Here is an 18,524-nt window from a genome sequence, read left to right as displayed (position 1 = left end):
TCTAATAACACCTGAATACATATGGCTGAAGTAAAGAATGTAGTCAATATTTTATTGATTGTTGTGTTATTAATATGACTTTTAAGTCAGTTACTCATTAGCTGAAAGATGTGATCAATATTACTATTTTCTTGGTTCTGTGAGTATTAAAGACACATTGTCATTTTCTATGTGCATGTCCTGACAAAATCCACTGTAACAGATGGAATTTTTTCCCTTAATTTGAATAGACAGTCTCATCACTATGATGCATTTTCTCTTTTTTCAGTTTAGCACTGAAGTGTCTAATTCATTTACTCATGAAAATAGGCAATTATCTGTTTCTTCCCCAAGATCCTATGACTGTAATAAAGTTTATAATAAGGTTGTGATTCAGTCATAAGTATGATTATCTTATTGTCCATAGAGCACTCATATGGATCATGCCCTAAGACCTGTGTATGTGTGTGTATTTGTACAAGTCTGTGTTTTGTAAATATCTTTCCTGTGACCTTGCCCAAAACCTGCAGGCACCTCTTTTAATAACTCTCTTTTGAAGTGATTTTGTGCATCTGAAGAAATACCTTGTTGCACATCTCTGAACTAAAATAGCAAAATTTTTGCTAGACATGCATGAAATTGCATGAAATTTAAACATTTATGACCTTGGTTCTTGGCTGCTATTGCTGCACAGGTTGGGAAAATTAAACAGGATTCAGCTGCATCCTCATGAGAGGAGATTGATGGACAAATGGGATTTATCCCTCATCCCTGCTTTTCCCTAATCAAGTAGAGGGTTTGGAGCAAAAGAAGGGAGAAACCTGAACAGCAAGCAAGTTGGAACTGAGGCCTGTCTTAGCAATTGCAGCAGGTAATTTCCCTGGGGAGAAGAGATGTTACTGGCAGAGGCCAGTATGTTTTAAATATATATATATATCTCTCTATATAAATAGAGAGATATATATGGTCAAAATATGGAGTGAATTTCCAGATAAAACCACGCCATCTGGTAGCAGCCTAAGAGTGGGCATTGAAATTGAGGATGAAAAGTTTGAGCTCTAGTTTGAACTGATGGGTCCAACCTAATAATTTTTTGAGATGTAACCAGATTATATTTACTGTTGATTCTAAGCCTGATTCCATCACTCTCACTCGTGTGTAGTCCTGCTCGTTTCAAGTACGTGCAAGGTTTGCTTGTTCAATTAAGATATTACCAGCCAGTTCTGAACTTCCTTGAATCACATACTTGGCCAGACTTTAATTAAAGTCCTAAACATTTTTTCATTCCACAGTATGTATTTTAATTACTTTTGTCATGTTTTCAGTTGAATAAAGCATCTGAAAATGCCTGCGCTCATAGCAGGCACATCACAGCGCTCCATTAGACATGTATTACCTAAGGAACATGGAGAGAAACCTTTTCCTAGGAAGTTTTAAGTTGCTGTAAGAGGAAAAAAGATGATGAAATTTGTACTTGTATTAAATTTGCACTTGTAAGCTATAACAGGAGAAAGTTTAATACAAGTGTCTGGCTGAATCTCTTAGATGATACTCCAGTTAATTTTTTTTTGTTTAGGTAGCAAGTAATCTTTTAAATTAAATTTTGTTTTGTGTAGTGGTATCTCTAGAGGAAACAAATTGAAGAGTAAAAATAAGAGTATTAGGCCACTTGGTGGTGTAATATGCAAAGGAAAAGCAACTTGTCATGTTTAAGTGAAGGAAATTTACATAATAGACCACTTTTGTTTGCTTATTATCTGAATAAGCACAGTACATGACACTACATGAATGGTTACTTTTTAAAGACCTTTAATTTCATTCAAGTAGTCAAGTAGATTTTGTAGGATAAATTATGGGTTTAGCTCAGCTCTTTCTGAAGGTGTTTGCGTTCAAGCTATTAATGGTCTGTTAGTGGGTTCAGAAATCCTGATACAGTTCTCTGTGGGAAATGTATAATTTAAGAATTGAGAGGGCCCCATGGGATCTGCAGTGTCCCCCTGCCATGTGAGAGCTTTGGTTTTCATCTGCTGGAGTCTGGCATCCTTCACATTCCCAACAGGTGCAAGAGCTTCTCCCCAGGTATTTGTATTTGATACACTGAGGGAGGAGCTCGGGAGGAGCTGTGGCATTGCAGTGCTTCAGGGGTGGCTTGAGCTGCACAGGCTGTGACCAGAAAGCAGAGGGAATGGGCACCAAGAGCTCTGTACTCTCCTGCAAATGCACATGGGCACCAAAGGGGAGGATAATGTTTGCAAGGACAGGTTTGTGGGGCCTATTTATATTTTTCCCTGCAACAAGAAAAATTAAAGGTCCAGCCTTCTGTCACTTTTAGTTTAAACTTCTTAAAGGAAGGTGTTTGAGCTCAGCAGGATGCCACAGGGTCTGCAGAACAGTGTGTGCAGAGACTACATTTTATATTGTATGCACTGGTGTTCATGTCAAGGGAGAAAAATGAAGATAAAAGAATCAGTATAAGGCTGCTCTGCAAATTCTAGCAGAAGTAAACAATTTCTGTGCTAAGTGTGGTCCACTGACAAATGTCAGTGTTAGTCAAACTATTGTTCTGAAGCAGTAATCAGAATTCTCTTTTTGGAGGGGAAGAAAAAATGAGGGAAAAAGGAGGAAGTTTCCATTCCTGTTTAACAGAAACATCAAACTAACAGTTAAGTTTTATTTTCAGATTGAGGCAGGAGAAGATAAAGATATTTTGACTGGTACTTAGCTTGAGTTTGGTTTGGCTTTTTTGTCTACAACCTAGAAAGAAATGAAAATTAAGAACAACTTCAGCATGGGCTGTTCAGATTAAATTGAAGATCTGATGTAGCTTTCTCCTTGATGATTGTATCATATTTAGGTACTAAAAGAAGTAGCAGTTCTCATGTTAAGTAGTAGTAGTTGCTAACATTAAGAACAAGCAACCAGTGTAGTGTCCCAATGGGTACTAACATACTTGGTTTTGCTTCATTTGCCTGAATGTGTAGAAGTGAGACCTTCACGTGTTAGATGTAAGGAGGAGCTTAGTCTTTGAATTGGTATTCTGGTGCTTCAGAAGACAGACAACACCAGTGATGGTTATCTGTTGCTATAATGCTTGTTCTTATAGATAATGGCATCCTGGATCATGTTCTCCTGGAGTACCTTCAGCACTCTGCAGATTTTTGCATAAATTAGACCTTGAATATTTTTAACTTTCCTACCACAAGCCAGGTGGCAGATAATTGGTCTTATGTTACACATATTGTCTCCTGAAACTTCTAAGTGGTACTGATGACCAAAGATGTAGTGTGGATGGGAACTCACAATTTGTAACATGCTTCTATAGCTCCTGTGATATGCTCTGCAATTTTGTTCTCTGAGTGAAAGCTTGGAGAAGAGCAGCATAAACAGAGTGTACTGTAAGGTCACTTGACCCTTCAGATTACTAATTATATGTAACCAAAATAATATTATTTTAATATCCAGACGTTTAAGACCTAATGCAAACCATGAATCTCTTAGAAATTACTAAGAACTTTTAGTTTAAGCATCTGCTTTTTTTTTTTTTTTTTCTTCCCCTTCATTCTAAACCCACTTGGTAGAATACAGTCTTTAGAAAAGATTGGCTGAGTTCAGAAAGTGACAGTTCCAGAGAAAATGAAATTAAATGAAAACTGTGAGAGATTTTTCTGGCTAGGTTGATTTACTAAAACTCTGAACCAATTTTAGTTCTTTCAAAGTCTTGGAGAATAACTAGCCTGATGTGGAATGAGAAGGGAGGTGGATGCAATCTGTGAGGAGGAACATGGCTCCACTGTAGCTTTATCATGCTTCTGTTTACTATACTGCACTTCTATTGAGAGGGTTTGCTGAAAAAAGTTTACTAAATGACAACTATATGATCAATCTTTTTACCTTTAAAGAAAAAAAATCCTCTCATTTGCTTAAGGGAGATGGGGAAGGAGTTTAAGGGTTTAAGCATGTAACTGTTCAGATGGAGTCTGTTTGGTTAGAGCAAAATTCCTTATGTCATTGCTCATTAATGTTGTTGTAGCAAGTGTTTATGCATGAGCGTCCGAGAAGAACTGGATGTGATCAATTCAAAATGCCCTTGTCAGACTGCATGAAGTATTTGCTCTGAGATATATATGGAAATGCATGTTTTATAATTTATTCTGACAGGGTATTCACATTGCTGCTTTAAGTATTTCTCCAGATCTTTTCACAGTAGATGATCAATTAGTGCTTTACTTGTTCTTTCTATTAATTTAAAACATGGAAATGACAATATGGCCACTTCTTGTAGGACTTTTGTGTATCCTGTGAAATGAAATCAATCAGGTCAGTGATCTGTCTGGTTCTGTCACCAACAGGTTCTTAGAGAGCTGCCTCTTGTTGCAGTGTCTTCCTTCTGCCCACTCTGGTAGAAGGTCAACTGAACAACAGCCCTCTGGAGGCCCCAGGGCAAGAATCAGAATCTGCTCCTGGAACTGAAATGGACTTTTTATGTAGGTATAACTCTTCTTTCCCTTCTGGGGTCATCATGTCTCCAAAGGAGACTACAAATTCTAAAAACGGCTTAACACGTTATGAAATTTTACATGGAGTTGCATTAGGCAACTTAAATGTGTGGTGGTGTGATCAAGTCTGGACGTTACATCCCAGTGTTGAAGGACTTGTGTGCTTGTGTGCTGAGGATGAAATGATCCACTGGTGTCTGAAATTTTAAGCTCATGTTTTGGTGTTCCCCATATCTCATGTCAGGTGGTTCCACAGGCTGATTGGACAAGAAGGTGTTTTCAGATTTATCAGTGTTTTATACTTTCTGTCCATTTCATTCACGTCCTTATTTTTCTATACAGAAAAGCCTGAATTACAGTCATAGTTACACTCCTGCCAAATTTTCTTGGAAAAGCAAAACTGATTTTGTTTAACCTTAGAGCAAGCTAGCCAGTATTTTACCCTAAAACCAATGTATTTTTAGTCATATAACTTCTTGCCTTCAATGCTTTTTGTTTTCTTTCTTTGTTTTTTAAAGGAACAATTCTTCATCTTTGTTAATGCAGGTTATAAGGTGAAAGTGTGCATTCCAGAGAGTAAATTCACAGAAAATGGAAGTATACAACTTGTTTTAAGGTAATATGATTATTCTAGTGGATAAAGTCAAACTTGTTACATTTTAAATGCTTTGTATATCTATGTTTTTTTCCTCTTAAACATTGTCTATATTGTCATGTCTGAACATCAGAGGTGTTTCTAAATGTGATTTCTGATCCCAAGCTATTCCTAAATACTGTTGTTCATAGGAAGCAGTTCAGGAAGAAGTTCTACCCATATCTTAGGTGGCACTTTCAGAATCCTTGCTGGACCAGCTATATTGCTGAGTTTTAGATAATCTGTAATGGGCAAATGTTTTTCTGCTTCTTGTAGAACCTGTTTCTGATTTTGCAAGTGGATGGTAGGTAAAGAGAGCAATGCAACTTCATAAAAATAATTTAATATTTTTGTTTGATTTAATTGGAGGCATAAATTTAAGGGTCACGGTTATTCAACTGAAACCTTATATTTATTGTTACCTACCAGAATTTGTGCTTTATAGTACAGAGCAACACTTCACAGTTGCTGAGTTCCACTGGAGATGAAGTGATAATCTCTGGCTGTAAATTGTAAATTGCTCTGGGATAAAAGGTACTGCATAAATGTAAATCGTTACCTTATTAAATGCAAGTGTAGCATAACATGGTTTTCAAATTACTAATGAGTATTTCTTTGCAAGTCTGATCTCTTTTTAAAGATAAAATAGCACTAGGTTTATTTAATCATCCTAAAATGTTCTTATCTAGCACATTGTAATACTTATTTTTATTGCTATAAACAAACATTATTGAGAAGAATTGCAGGATAAAATAAGATAAAGTTTACAGTGTTTTTCTTAGTCTTAATGTTTTGATTGCCACTCAGGTTGCTTATTTTTTATTTAAATTAAAATCAATATTTTATGATAATATTTCCTGAAACACTTTTTTTTTTTTTTTTGTCTTGTTGCTGTTTTTAACAAAATACAGAAGTCAAAATGTCATAGGATCTATTCTGTGTGTGCAAAATGATTAAAGATGTTAACATCAAAAACACTCTGAACGATTGTTTGGGGATATTTAACTGAAGTACTGATGAATAGCCTTTTAACATATCTATGTATAATTTGTATTACTTCATTTTCTTCCCCCCATTTATATGTTTGGATTTACTAGAGTGAAGGAAGAAAAGTTTACAAGACTGTAATTTAAATGAGAGTTTTCACCAGTAGGTTGCAAGATCATTAAATTCTTAACAGTCTAATTGTGATTTTTAGAAAGTGCTAGGATCTCAGTTCTACCTGACTCAATTTACCACTCATTTGAGCAACCTAAAGAAGATAAATACATGTTTACATGCCAATGACTGAAAATTGACACGCAATATGCTTAAAATGATTTTGTTTCATGGACTTACTTTATTCAGGGAAGACATGGATGAAAATAGCAAGGTTTCAAGAAGAAATTGCTTAGGAAGAAGGGCGATAGTTAAGCATGTCCTGGTACATGGAGCGAATGGGGGCAAAACTCACAGATAATTGGAAACTTTGGAGTTCTGTTAATTGTGGAAAAACCATCAAGAAAAGCTTGATGAGGAGAGACATGACAAAAGAGCAAAAAATCTATAAGCCTTAAATTATGATGCAAGAGATGCTCCCACAACATGTAAAAGCCAATTTTTGTTGGACAATGAACTTGTAGTATGTCCAGCATGTTTTCATTTTGTGCTGAACTACACTTTGTTCATAATATGTACTTACATATTTTTAAGAACACCAGATGATATATATATAAAAGATGAGAGTTTTATGCATGTGCGTTTTAGCAAGTCTAATTTCACTCTCAGAGCGTGTTCACATCAGGTAAACACTGTCATTCTGTGTTTTGATTTGATTCATTATTATTCTGACATAATACGGGATGTAAAACATGGGAAGGGAATAACGCTGGTACAGCAGTAGGTAATATGATGAAAACTAAAAGATTTTCCAGAGGTGTATTGCTAAGCCAACCTCATGGCCAAAAGGAACAGAAATCAGTAGCTTTGTGTTTGGTGTGAGTACACATAGATGAGCCAAGGTAAAGGCGTATTCAGTATCTATAAAGATCTGTACCAAAATGGTATTTTGGTCCTGTATTGGTGCATCTAACAGAGCAGCAATGGGAACAGAAATGATGGGGGCACTATTAACTTACAATCTCTGTAGAACTTTTTGTTGGTCTGTATTGCAGTCACATTTTTGGTTTGCTGTATCACCACAGAAATAGTAGGAGCCACTCTACCTAAGATTTACAAAAGCTTCTATTTTAACAGCTTTCTGCCTTGTCCCCTGGTGGTCAACTACAAACTCTCATGGTGCCTTGGGGATAAAGAATGAAGGAGTACAGACAAAACTAATAATAGTTAATTTAGAAACTCTCCTCCCAGCTCAAGATAGCAGTTAAGCCTGACTTTAAGAGTTAGGGCTCAGAATTCAAATACAGAATTGTATATGCAATGTTGGCTGTGATATTTGCTCTTACTTTGCTGGGGTAGGAGGAGAAAGGAGTATGTGCAATTTTGTTGTGCAATTTTGGAGATTTCTTGCATGAAATTCTTAATGGTTTTCATATACTAGAATATTTAATGGCATTTCCTACACATGGTTTAGCTATCTTAATTTTTATTTTTATATACTATACAATAAGGATGAAGTTAGTATAAGCAGTAGTCCATTAAGATGCTCCATATTTAATCAGCTTTGCCAAAGAGTGGTGGAATGAGGAGTTAAGGTCAGAGCTGAGGCACAGAGGCCCACTATGGACAGGGAGCCAGGCTAGGATAGAATATCTCCAATTACACAGGTGGCTTGTCTTAACCACACATTATATGCTGGGGCTGCAGGGCTGTTGAAAAAAAAACGATTAAAGGACAGGTAGAGTCTGACCCCAAATCTCACCTAAATCTGTAGCTACACTGATTTTTTTCCTCCCTCTGATCTCACAAACTCTTTATTTTATAACAAGTACTACACCATGTTGCCTCTTCATTGTTTTTGTTTTCTTTCATCCCTTGCTGAGTGTATTAATTATTTTAGATTGTTGCTCAGTACATGATCTTGAAAGACATATAACACTAAATATAAGCAAAAAGTAACATCCTGTTCTGTGAAATTATAATATCTGCTAAAAACTGAAGAATGTGAAGTAGAACAGCTTTATTCTACTTGATATGAAAAATATTTTTGGCTTTTACTACAGTTTCCCATGCAGGCAAATACAGAAATAATACAAAAAAACCTGCTGGGTAGATGAATCACCTTTTCTTGGTTTATCCTGTTCTTTGGATAGATAAAGATTATGTAAGGCTCTGGTCTTTAAAACTAACATGCAGATGTTGTACAGCTGCTTGTTGATGCCTGACTCAACAGTGCCTGAACACTTTTCTACCTGCCTCAAGGTGTCATGGTGTATGTCACTGAAGTGATTAAAATAATCCTTATTTTGTGAAAAAAGTGTAACTCATAAAGCGAGTCTGAGCATTTATTAAGGATGAAGACACCATGAAGCAAACAATTTTCTCGAAAGGGAGACAATATTTATTTACCTTAGGCTCTCTTGGTCCTGTCAATATCACTGTCTTAAAGTATTTAACAGAAGTACAGCACTGCCTTAGCACAATGACGTATTGAATAGTCTCCCCAGGCTATTGCAGACTGTCAGAACTTTATCATTCTATCAAGGATGCTTATTTATACAGCTCAAAAACTGATTAAAAAAAACAGAGTAGTTGTTTTTCTAGAGTAAATTTGGAATTGAAATCCAGATATCTGTCCCAGTATTTTCACCTGGTTTACAAAGGTGAACAATTGCCTTGAATGTGCTTCAAGAACATTTCATTTTTTAGGGAAGGAGTTGTAGGGCCTATTCTTAAATATTGACAACATTTTTTTCTTAAACTCTTTGGCAGCCATTCACTGACAGAGTTCTGCCTGTCTTGCTGTATAGGCCAACTAGATACCTGGAGCTTTTACATCTATAACCAAAGAAGAAAGCACACGGCTTAATTTGGCTTAATTAGGGAGTAAGGGTGTAAATGTGATTACCTTTTAGCCAACAGACAGCTGAATAACCTGTTCAGTTAGAGTCTGAAAGACTCTGTTAATAGCTTAAAAACCTCTTTGTATTACAAACAGCATTGACCATAGGCTTTCTGTTATTTTCCTTATACCAAGAGAGCTTATTTTGTGAATATGAAATTCCAGGCACTTTGCAGCAAGGATGAGCTGCTGTTTTTGTTATGCCACCATCTTGGCTACCACGTAAAAGAACTGAGATAATGTTTTACTTAACAAATTAAATTAAAAATACTTGAATCCTTGTTAGTCTTGGTGGTTGGGAATTTTGCAGCTCACATCAACATGTTCTAGAGATCACAGGTTGATAGAAATACTTGCTGATCATCAAGAGAGAAGAGCAAAACAGATAGGATAGATGGTTTCTCCCCTAGAATGGTATAGTTCATAAACAGTAAAATGCTTCCTGCTTGGAAGATTATAGTTTAACTCACAAGGGCAAAAAGACTATTTCACTCTTTTGTAGTTAATTGCTAGCACAACTCCTGGAGTATTTTAGATCAAAACTCAATTTTGTTCTAAAAATCAAGTTACTTTAGGATTACTTCAGTGCCAACAACAGAAGAATTTGAGCTCACTGTTGGCTCTCATTATAAATAATTCTGAGTTCTGTGCTTTAGCCTTCATTTGCCACCAAGTGAGACAGCTTCAGCTACTGAAAGTTCACAAGAAGTAAGATGAACATGTATTTTGTATCAGCTGTGAGAATATGCTGTTGGGGTGGCACCTGTGCAATCAGTAAATTAACAGCAGAATCGAGTTTATTGTTTACTTCACAAGGAAGGCCAGACCTGAGGCACTGCAGCCACACTTCTGAATGATTTGTGCTGTTCATTTCCAAATCCATCTGCATAAATATGCTTCCTTGCAGAATTTAGATGAATAGAAATGCCTCCTCTTTGGCTTTATTAATGTCATTTATTTTTAATAGAGGGGAAAATTGAAATAAGTTCTTTATGTGAAGTCTGTTGAGGAAAGGAATCTGGGGAAAAAAACTTAAAAGTTAATTTTTTTTTAAATCTTGAAATCTTGTGCTTAGTAAGTGTTTAAAAATTTCTGGCAGTCCTGTTAGTAAAAATAATTATTCACAGCCTTCTGGGTGTTGTGGATCTTTTCATTTTATATGTTCAAAAGAAAGGGGGATTCTTCCAAATCCTCAAATGTACATTAATTTCATTTTCATCACATTTCTTCATTGCATTAGATTTGCATGGATTTTTAACCCAGAGATTTAGCAGTAGCGTGGGAAGACAAGTTTCTTCCCCCACTTTTTTTTTTTCTTTTTTTTTCTTTTCTTTTTTTTTTTTTTTTTTCCAGGAGAGCATTTTGGGTCATTTTAGATGGAAGAAACTTCAGTTCATGCTAATATATTGGTTTCCTGGTTCAGTTTTTGGTCATTCTCTAGAGGACACACAAAAGAGTGTTGGCATATATATAGTTGGCAACTATATTGGACCTCTGGGTTGTTGTGTTGCTTTTCATTTTAGCACAGATTCTAGTTAATACTTTTAAGTAACATCAGCTTTCCTTCTCAGGTTAGTCCTACTGATTATCCTTTTGGGTGGAAGGATATTTATTAGTGGGGACTGGTTATGTAGAACACTGCTGGTCAGTGTAACTGGAATCGATGGATCTTGTTTGTTTGACCAGGGGAATGTGGTTCCTTAAGAATAAAAAAGACTCACACAATTTGTTTAAGTGCAAGATAACACTGCAGTTTAGAACAACAGTTCCAGGTGCTCCAAACATTTCTTGATGCAGAGGCTATAAGGATACCCACCAAACAAGGACTTTTGTGACGAGGCCCTTGCCTTAGAGCTCAACGTAATGTAAACGCACAGGAGGGAAGATTGGGCAGCGTTTGCAGAAAAGGGAAGTTCTTGTAAATTCCACTGCTAGTGAGTAGACCCTAAAATATCTGATTTACTAGACTGAAAAAATTATAGATTTTGGATAAAAGAGTTTTCCCGAAGGAAAATACTAAAGTGACCTCTCAGCATGAATTCTGTGTTACATCTACTGCAGGTTCTATGGCAAATCACATTACTCTTTTAAAATAAGTTATCTAAATACATAAGAATGTATAGATGTTGTTGGCAATTTGCATGGGTACTTAGAGCATAGTCTAAAAGAGAGATGTAGAACTTTCTGGCGCCCATAGCAAATTTGGTCATATTCCTTCTTCCCTCTTTATTTTTAGCCAAATGTAGATTTATGTTTCACTGTCCTTTACTATTCATACCACCACTTGCTGGATATTTAACGATGGGTCTGTTGCTCTGGGAGTGACTGGTGCACTGAGTATTCTTGATGACAACTGGTGCTTTATAAATGCAGGCTATTAATAGCCAAAGAGCTTTATTACTTGTTTAGAGTTTTACAGATTGTTTTTGCTAAGAGAAGAAATTTTCATGTGGGAAGACACATAAAAGCAGTTCCTTATTCACAGACAATACCTATAGTACTACTTATCTAAACATAGATGGGATCAAACAACAGCAAATAATTTCTTGGCTTGTAGTTCCTAGTCCTTTGTTTCAGAGTGCACTTGCTCTCCTACTTTCTCGCAGGGATATATTACCATGCCTTTCTTCCTGTGCCCTTGACTTTCCAGCTGCCTACTTTTTTTTTGCCTCTGGCTGCTTCAAGTTGCCTTTATATAGTTGGATGTGACTGCCAAAAATCTTCAGGCTGATTTTAGCATTCAAATGTTAAGGAAAACCTCAGTCCACCTGGCCCAACTCCTAGAACTTTTAGGCTGTTGGGAATGGTGGGTGCTTTCCTCGGCTGTTACCATAAAAAAAGGCCATTGAGCTTTTCTCATAATGTCACATGTCTCCAGTACCTGCCAGCCTGCAGACAGTTTAGAGGACCACCACTAAGTCAACCCCCCCCTCCTGATCTTCAGTAAAACAACGATTTATCCATGAAGACCTCAAATGCCTGTTCATGCACCTAAGGAAGATGTTCATGCACTTGGGAAGATGACAAGGAGGATTCTGTGTACAGGGAATGTCAGGATTGTGCCATCTCCTTTTGGACTCATTTTATTTGAGCATAATATTCAGCATTTAGGTCAGCATTGATTCTCCAGAAATGCTGAGATTTGGCTATAAATGCAAAGATATCTGACATGATTTCAAATTTGATAATATAGGAACTACTGCTTCTAAATGAAACTGAAGTTCCATATTTCATTGTCTTAGTTCACAGTCAGATGTAGTAGTAGTCGGGAGAATATACTTTGTGGATCTATATTCACAAACTATCATCTGGAATTCACAATTTCTTATTCTTTGTGATTATCAGACCAAATTAGCAGCATGTTGCATCTCATCTTCATGTGAAAGCTCTCAGATATTTTTTTATGGATTTTGATATCCCTATTGTTTTGCTTCAGTTAACATTAGAATATAACAATTAAAAGGTTGTCTGTCTGATGCGTGCTCTGGTAGCTGCTTTGTCACTATGCAAGTCAAGGGCTCATTGTGCTAGGTATTATAATTACCCACAGAAAGATGGTCCTTATCCAAAATATCCTGCCATCTAAATGCAAACCAGAGTGGAGCTGCAACTTTTTATATTTTGTGATGCTATTGCTCAGAATATTTTCCTGTGCCAGCCAATGACTTGGTGTCTCCTTTCTTAGATGTTTCTGGGAGAAGAAAATTGTGTCAGTGTTTTATTTACATTTTTTATATTCTTTTAGAATATCATATGTTAGCCTTTTTTTTTGGATGTAATTCCTCTGAGGTAATTTGAACCATTATTTAAATTATTTTATTATTTTGGACTTTTTGCTGCATTTTTTCTCTCTTCCCAGTGCTAATTATTGATGCTTTAATCCTAGATATTATACACTGCACAGTGAAGCAGTCATTGAAAAATTATTTCATGTAATGAAGAAAAGAATGAAGGCCTAGTGAGATATGAATATTTAATGATGGGAGAGTGTTGCAATTCAGATAAACATAGCGGGTAATTTAACGTACATGAGAAGTGAATATAGTCTCATTTATATATTTACTATCATATAAGCCAGTAAAAATACTAGCTTTAAAAATACTGGGTAATTTTTACAAAATAAGTGGAAAGTATGTACATAGTCAGTGATTGCTATTCTCATCATAGCAGCAAAGTTAAAATATGTAGTATTACTTTGGGGATGCTGTTTTGGATGAAAGAATGCTGTGTTTCAAGGCTAGCGGAAAGTATGATTAATGCTGTAGAAACAAAGTATTTTTGATGTTTTTATGTGTGGAGTTACTGCCATACCACTATAAAGACTTAGTCCTAGGTTGTAAATGAGCTTGAGCTCTACAGTTCCTTGTATGAAATCCTTAAAGGTCACATCCCTTTTAGAAGTTTATTTCTAAAAGTAATGGAGCAGAAATAGCTTCGTATTTCAGATCTTTCTAGCAGAGGCAAATGCTGGATGCAAATGCAGCTGGGTTCCGTAGCAGCTCTGTTTTCACTGACAGTTTGTTCTGGGGTACCTGCCTGTTTTCTTCCTGATGCCTGCCCTGTTTAGTTGCTGGTTTACAATTGCTGCCCCAGCTACTTACAAACAGGTGGCCGTTTACAGCTGATGTGGAGAAATGACAAATGAAATTTCAGTTTAAACAGTGGTCTTTTATGAAGTGATCTGCTGGCTTCTGGGTTTCTCCCCTTTGGAGAAAATGATGATGGAATCATTGAACATTAACCTTCTATGCAAAAGGAAGAGTCACACTTTGAGCTATTTTGTACAGGAAGGCTTCTAGTGCAGCAAGGTTCTGATGAAGTCAGAATGAGGTGATGCAGAGATAAAAGATTTGCAATTCAAAAGCACAAGATAGAAAACAAAAGATAATGACACTGTCATTAACAGAAATGAAATGAAAGAAGTAATTAAGTTAGAGGGTTTTATGAGAGAAAGCAAGAACAGGAATGAAGTTAGGAATGGAAGACCAGTGGAGCATGACTTTGGACTGGAAGCAAGACCGTGCTTAACCACCTGAGATGAGGTGGTACAAAAAGTTGATTTGAGCATTCCTTGTTCTTAGAGATCTTTTTTCTCTGAGAAGCTGTTGTGAGTAACTATACATTTGTCAATTACACAATTTTTTTGGAGAGATTGCAGTGATATTTCATAGTGATATCTTCCCATTTTTATCAGACTTTTAAAGAATCACAGTTAATGCTGAAAATGAAGCGGGTAGCAATTGAAAAGAAATTTTTTTTGAAAGATGCAAGACATTCAGGACACCAGATGAGAACAGTGGTGTGTAGCAATCTTTCTTTTTTCCAGTGAAAGATGTTGGAAATCTTTACCACAGTGAGGTAGTTCAAAGTCTCAGTTTATAAAGCTATTGTTTGCAATGCAAATGTGGAAACCAACCTTGTTGGTTTTCTCTCCTGTTCTGCTCTGCAGCATAGAATCCAGGAGAGCTTTGGAAACCCATAGCTAACATTGTAATGGTGTATGGCTTTACCACAGTGTGAATTCCTTTTAATGTCAGTTTCTCTATGGGGGATTAGCCACCACAGATGTCACAGATCCTGGGAATATCTTCCATGATAAAAAAAGGAAAGCTGGCATCTCAACTGTCATTTAATAATCTACAGACTCGTTAATTTATGTTTTATGATATTTGATAGCTACAGATACAACAAACCTGTTCTTCAAGTGCTTGCTGGTTTGATTGCAAAATGTGTATTAATTTATGTTCTTTTAGAACAGTTAGATTATAAAATGCCATGTTGTCTTTGCTTTGAAATTTTTAACATACCAGTGGGTAAATAAGGAGCACTCTTCTTGCCATTATGTACATATGTATATAATTGCATATCTCTGCAAGCCTCTTTGCCTAATAACTTCTCCCTGCCTTTTCTCTCTTTGCCCCGTGTAATGTTAGTCTAAAATGCTGGTTAAGGTCAAAACAAGTTTATGCCAGTTAAAAACAGCCATATGGAAAGTTCCAGCACTGAGCCCCATAAGCTATGAGGGAGGAATTTATAGCCTCGCAATGCTCCCAGTGCTTCTCTTTAATTAACTACTCTAAGCATCCTAAAATTCTCAGCAGCAATCTGCCTGACAACAGGGAACCCTCTAGATCTGTATATAGTAGTAATCACTCTGCCCAACAATATCCTATATAGATGAGTACATCAGGTGTTCTGTGACCTCCCAGAAAACTGCCACACTTCTTTGTTCTGCATTGAAGATGTGAAAAATAAGTTGGTTCAATTGTTTTGCTGTTATTTAAGGAAAGCATATCCCATGTTCTACTTTACTAATTTTACTTGTAGAAGCACGTTTGCTTCTCTGTTTTTAAGAAACTGTCAAAAAGACAGAATTCCACAATCCTTTTGGGAGTGTAAACACATGTATTTCTCTTTTATGACATGTTTTTCTTTTCTGTTGAGTTTCCATTTTCTTGCTTCAAAAGAAGGACACTTAGATGTCCTCTGGAGGGAGAGACACAAGTGTCAGTATTTAATCCTGTCAAAAAGGAGGTGCTCAAAATCTGTGATTTGGCTTTCTTATATCTGTTCTTTTATTATAAATGACTGGTTCTTGTTATGATTCAGTTCTCTATTGCCATTGCAGGTATTAATAACCATTGCAGGTATTGCTACCTGCAAACTTTATCAGTATTTATGTATTTTCTTCTTTGTCAGTGTTGAAAACATGAAAAACCACTGACCACAGATTCATCTCATCTTAATAATGCCTCAGTTTTTAATTCACTTGTGTTTGCCTGTGTTGTTCTAATTAATTGGAATTAAGAACAGTTATTCATCAAAAACCTTACAGCAATTGAAGTGCTTTATGTCTGTGCCTTCCACACTCATCAACCAAATTTTCATTAAAAAAATAGGCTAAGTAAATATCATATAGCCTTTATGATTTCTTCCAAGCTGCCTTTGATAAGGAAATATTTATGCCCTGTAAACATCTAAAAATTTTCTTCCTTCAAATTTTTAAAATTCTGGTAAAAGCTCTTTTGTAATAACTACAGAATTATTATTAGGTGTAAGGTAGTGTTATAGAGATGTCATTGGTTTTTATAATGGTTTGTATGCAGGGACTGAAGTGTATTGGGGATATGTCCAAATAGACTGGCCTGGGACATTAATTCCATCACAGAACTTAGGGGAAGCTGTAGCACTTGCTGGGGTTTTAGGTAAATATTTTCAGGGTTAACTTGTACTGTGCTTTGTTCTGGTAGATTATCTGCTTCCAAACTAGCCAATTTAGAGCAACGTTGGGCATGATTGCAGAGATGGTATTAGGAATGTGTCTGAAGGGTGTAAGGTTTTGGGGACAGTTACAAAAAGGTACAAATAATTAAAGCTCCTTGATAATTGAAATCTTAATGTGTGGTTGCTACAGAGGCACTAAAAATAATTGCATTTGCTTCTATAAAATGATGTTACTGTCTTTGGTTCCAAGTTTCAGTTTTCTCACTGTCAGAGGTAAGTACTGATCAATTCACTATTGCAGAAAAATGCCTGGAAATAACAAGGCCTTTGGAAGATTTAGGTATGTTGCTTTTCATCTCACTGAGTGAGACAATATTTTTTGTTTAAAGAAACAGGTAAAAAGCAGTGTCTGAGTTACAATTCACGTTACTTTAAAATCTTTGTCTTGTTAGCTTGTATTTCTTTCCTTTTGAAGATAAATCCCAAATCATCTGCTTATTTCTTCTTTTACCTCTCTGCTGACCCCATCGTTACACTGATGAACTGCCTGATGTATCTGTTACCTTTTTTGATACTGGTCAGAATGGCTCAGGGTCTCAGGTGAGGATGGAATCACAGAATTGTAAACCATCTCAATTTGAAGTGACCCAAAAGGATCATCAAGTCCAACTCCCTGCTCCTCACAGGGCTACCTAAATATGTATGAGAGAATTTCTGAAGCTACAAAGGCAGTTAGACATCTGACTGAAAATCAGTATTAGCTGAATACTTCACTCCCTTTCTACCTTTGAAAATCTCACTGTATAATAATATTTCCCTCTGGAGCTGTCTGAATAAGAAAGATAACAGATGTCTATGTATTGTGATTGCTTACCCAAGACATTGCTGTGTAAATCTAGTAAGTGAGGATCAAGATACTTTGTGATATGCTGTACCATGTCAAAACAGTGGCTAAATCTTTTGACTGAAGTGGTGATTAGGAAATTTATATTTAATCCAAATAGTCCCCAAGTGCCACTACAAAGAAGTAAGACTTAATTGCCTTATTGTTTGTGACATATATTGTATGCAGTACAAGTTAGAATAACATGCATTGTATAAAGATTTTCAGTATCAGCTTCATTAACTGAGAGTTGAAAAATTCTGGGGTATTAAAATGCTAAATACACTTCTGCATTCTGAACTTCCATATACTTTGACTTAATGGTGACTCTAACAAGGGTGGCATTAACAGAAAGACTATTTATCTGGTTTCCAAACTTCCAAGTACATATAACCACTGTTTCTGCTTTCTTCAACAAAGAAGTAGGAAAGGTTCAGTAAAACATGTAGTGTCTAAAGAAAATTTAAAAATGCAGACAGGTTTTATGAACAGAAATTTGGTAAAGTCCTCACATGTCCCAGTCCCAGTGACTCTCAGTGAGACATTTCCGCCTATGAATGCCTATATTGCTTAGGAAAGTGAGATTGAGCCGTATCAGCACTTCAAAATTGTGGTGCCTTTGTAGCCCATTTATGTGTACTCAGGTTAGCTTTAATCTTCAGTAGCAGCAGAGGCGGGGATGTCACGTATAGGGTTCCAGCAAGGAGCAGCACCCAAAGTGAGTGTCCATTAACCATTTATATCTCATTTTGTAGCCCTCAATATAGTTAGTGCCAGGTAACTTTAGCAGTGTTTTTAATTGGGCTCATTAGATTAAGTCTAGCAAAAGCCCATCTAATTCTGCTGTCATCTTTGCTGTGCATGCCTGTCATTTGACTCAAATCAGCGCAGTTCTGGTGAAAATGTTATTTCAGGCCTGTCAGATGAGAGACATATGCTTTGATGTGACCGTATGATCAGAGGTGACAAATTTGTGGCTCAAACCTGACAAGAGCTAGGTTTGTGCTCACAAAATAGGTAAGAATAAACTATATTTTAGCCATGTGGATCATGACAAAGTATCAAAAATAAGCAGAAGGATGTGCATACCTGGTTAATAAAGTTCCTGGACTAGATTGCTGGAGGTTGGGAGTTTAGTAGACTGAAGAATTACTGTATGACTGAGATGACCTCGGTTGGTCAGAGCATAGTGCTAATAATGCCAAGGTTGTGGGCTTGATCCTGTATGGGTTGTTCACTTAAGAGCTGGACTTTATGATCTTTGTGGGTCCCTTCAAATTCAGAATGTTCTGTGATTACTCTGTCCTT

General features: G+C 36.3%; 1 protein-coding gene across 13 annotated transcripts in view; it reads left to right on the top strand.

The window, feature by feature from the left end:
- Positions 1–18,524, top strand: part of NKD1 (NKD inhibitor of WNT signaling pathway 1) — a 278,155-nt gene that overhangs the window by 10,370 nt on the left and 249,261 nt on the right. For 11 of the 13 annotated variants that reach the window (XR_011154428.1, XR_011154427.1, XR_011154429.1 and 8 more), the window contains 2 exons: positions 4,329–4,463; positions 5,022–5,091. The gene's annotated coding sequence lies outside the window, so the exon portion shown is untranslated. Of the gene's footprint in view, positions 1–4,328; positions 4,468–5,021; positions 5,092–5,385; positions 5,406–18,524 lie in introns of those variants that run through there. The other 2 variants (XR_011154430.1, XM_069026857.1) reach the window with 2 other exon arrangements.

The sequence above is a fragment of the Aphelocoma coerulescens genome, chromosome 11 (genome assembly GCF_041296385.1).
Source record: "Aphelocoma coerulescens isolate FSJ_1873_10779 chromosome 11, UR_Acoe_1.0, whole genome shotgun sequence".
NCBI classification, from domain to species: Eukaryota; Metazoa; Chordata; class Aves; order Passeriformes; family Corvidae; genus Aphelocoma; species Aphelocoma coerulescens.
This window is presented reverse-complemented; position numbering and strand designations above follow the sequence as displayed.